We start from the raw sequence: 3,587 nt of genomic DNA on the forward strand, positions 1-3,587 counted from the left end.
CACTATAGCCTGGACAACCAAGTGAGACCATGTCTCATAAATAAATAGATAGATAGATAGATAAATAAAAAGTTTAAAATGAAAAGTAATGAGGGAAAAAAGGCATGCCCACCCTGCAATGTGTAAACCCTTCCTCATTCTCCTGGCCCGGTTCTCTTAAATGCCCAGCCTTGTCTGCCCAAGGCTGGCCATCTGAGGCTACTGTCCCCAGGACCTGGCACCCCCACAACCAACTCCCAGCCCTGGCAAGGCCCACTTCCATCTGCTGCCTCCAGCCCAGACTCCCAGCTCCTCCAAGACCAGATCTAGCCCACCCTGTTTCTGCCCTAGCCTTGGCCAGGCCCTGGGGCTGCTCAGCAGGCTTTTAGTCCAGTCCAGGCCTCACAGGTCTTTGCAGCCTCCTCCTTAGCGCAGCCTCTCTCTTAGGCCCTTTCAGCAAGAACTGCTCCAACTTCCCTCCTCTCCACTGGAAGATCCAGTATCTCCTTTTTCCTCCTTGATCTCAGAAGAAAAAGGATGCCTTCTCACGTGCTAGGGCCAATGCTTTCCTGAGTGCCCAACTTCTGTGCCTACTCCAGGCCTCAGTGAGAGGCTTCCGTCATGACCGCTCAGCACCCCTCTCCTTTCCTCAGCCTCAGAGCTGGCTCAGGTCTCTCTGAGGTAAAACAGCCTTCATCCTGCCTTCCTTTGCCAGTACCCATCCTTTGTCACCCTCCGCCACCAGAAATACCTCCTCAATCTACACTTCCTGCCCCTGCATTTACCTGTGAGCACTTTGACATCTGGCTTTCATCCCCTGAGGCCCTGAAATGGCAATGTCGAAGACACACAATTTAGAACCAGAAGACTTGAGCTCCAGTCTCTGCTCCATCTCCTAAGAGCTGTGTGATTTGTGATGTGTTTCCAAAACATGTGGGAACCCAAGTACACAGTTCATTTACAACTCAGTATGAACTACCACCTTTGAGCTCAAAGTCTTCTGACCCCTTGGCCTTCCTCTCTCTTCATCCTCTTCGTCTGTCCCTGATTTCCCCACACAACCCTCTCTGAGCCTGATGTCCACGCCGCCTGTCTGCTGGTGGCTCCCAAACCTGCATCTCTGCTACTTGCCTCTTTCCTGCACTCTGATTCTCTGGGTTCCACAGCCACTTGGAAACATCCTCTCAGGCATTCAGCCAGCTCCTCAAATTTAACACGCCAACAGTGAGATCCGTTCTCACTCATTCGCAAATTGCCAAAAAACAGCAAGGCAGGCACTTAAAGGCCACTAAGAAGTAAAAAACTTCTGGGGAAAGAATTTGATATTCCAAAAATGCATCAAAGCAGCTCATCCTGTTATGTGGCATGTATTGTGAATTACATAGGGGAGAAGTGCGTAACATCTGCAGCAAGGGGGACTGTGAAAGTCTCAGTTCAGTGTTGGATATCATCTTCATCTAAAGAGCTTATCCTCTTAAACAGTGTCATTTTGCTAAGGTTAGCCTTTGTCTCTCATCATCCGAGCAACTACTTCAAAATAATCCTCGTCTGGGCATGGTGGCTCATGCCTATAATCCAGCACTTTGGAAGGCCAAGGCAGGCGGATCACAAGGTCAGGAGTTAGAGACCAGCCCGGCCAACATAGTAAAACCTCGTCTCTACTAAAAATACAAAAATTAGCCAGGTGTGGTGGCACGTGCCGGTAGTCCCAGTACTTGGGAGGCTGAAGCAGGAGAATCGCTTGAACCCGGAAGGTGAAGTTTGCAGTGAGCCAAGACCATGCCATTATACTCCAGCCTGGTCAACACAGCAAGACTTCATCTCAAAAAATAAATAAATAAATAAATAATCCTCCAACTGGGTGCAGTGGTGAGTGCCTGTAATCCCAGCTACTTGAGAGGCTGAGGTGGGAGGATTACTTGAGCCCAAAAGTTCAAGACAAGCCTGGGCAACATAACAAGACCTTGTCTCCAAAAAATAAAATAAAATAAAAATCATCCTCCACTCCTTCTCTCATGTCCCCACATTCAGTTTTCAAATCCTGAGCCAAAGACCCCACATGCTCCCTCCTCTCCCACCAGCACTGCCACCAGCTGCACCCCCTCCTTGCTGGCACTTGTCTGCAACACAGTCATTGCCTCAAAACTGGAGGCCCATCCCAGGTCCCACCCTTGCCCACCCATGCTGTCGTCTACTATGGGTCACTTCCTTGAAGCACAGAGCTGGAGGTGTTACACTTCTGTTCACACAGTCACTGGCTCCCCTCGACTCTTAAATCTAGCCCAAGCTCCCTGCCTACAAGTCAAAGGCCGGCCCAGTGGGACCCGGTCTAGCTGCCTCCCAGATCCATTGTTCACCACCCACCCCTCATAGATGCTAGGCTCTGTCCAAACTGAACTTCTCACCATCTGGGGACATATGTTCCTTCTGCCCAAAATAACCTACCCCTGTCTCCACCTGTTGAGATCTATCCCTAAAGGATTATTCAATAAATAGTCCTGGAACAACTGGTTAGTCATTTGAAGGAAATTTTTAAAATTCTTCACCCATACTATACACCAAAATATATTCCAGATAGAGTTAAACAGAAAATATAAATATATAGTAAAACTACATATATAAAAACAATACCACAAAAAGTCTCTAAAAGTGTTCAAAAAACGTGACTACTGAGTACCTGAAATGGGAGAAGATCCTAAGCTTAAAGCAAAGTATGAAATTTCAAAAGAATCAAGCAATGCAACTGACTCATTAAAAAGAACCTGACTTGTTAAAATCACACTGATAAAATCACCGGCATGGTGGCTTCTGCCTGTAATCCCAGCACTTTAGGAGGCCAAGGCGGGCGAATCACCTGAGGTTGGTAGTTTGAGACCAGCTTCACCAACATGAAGAAACCCTGTCTCTACTAAAAATACAAAATTAGCTGGGCTTGGTAGCACATGCCTGTAATCTCAGCTACTCAGGAGGCTGAGGCTGGAGAATTGCTTGAACCTGGGAGGCAGAGGTTGTGGTAAGCCAAGATTGCACCATTGTCCTCCAGTCCAGGCAACAAGAGCAAAACTCTGTCTCAGGAAAAAAAAAAAAAAATGAACAAAAGGGGCCAGGCGCAGTGGCTCACGCCTGTTATCTTTATAATCCCAGCATTTTGGGAGGTCGAGGCAGGCAGATCACAAGGTCAAGAGATCCAGACCATCCTGGCCAACATGGTAAAACCCTGTTTCTACTAAAAATACAAAAATTAGCTGGGCATGGTGGCACGCACCTGTAATCCCAGCTACTCTGGAGGCTGAGGCAGGAATCACTTGAACCTGGGAGGCAAAGGTTGCAGTGAGGCAAGGTCTAGCCACTGCTCTCCAACCTGGTGACAGAGCAAGACTCTGTCTCAAAAAAAAGAAAGAAATGAACAGAGGGATAGAGAGTTCTTTTCATGAACAGAATGTTGGGTCCTTCATGTAGGGAAGTTGCATTAGAGAGGAGAAATCAAAAAGTTGTTTGGTTAGCAAGACACTAGAGAAGGACTTGGGTGGACATCTTTCACAAAGATCAAATGATGCCTGACATTGCATTCCTACCTTAGGGATTTTTTTTTTTTTTTTTTGAGACAG

This window comes from Cebus imitator, unplaced genomic scaffold, assembly GCF_001604975.1.
Source record: "Cebus imitator isolate Cc_AM_T3 unplaced genomic scaffold, Cebus_imitator-1.0 Scaffold34, whole genome shotgun sequence".
Taxonomy (NCBI): domain Eukaryota; kingdom Metazoa; phylum Chordata; class Mammalia; order Primates; family Cebidae; genus Cebus; species Cebus imitator.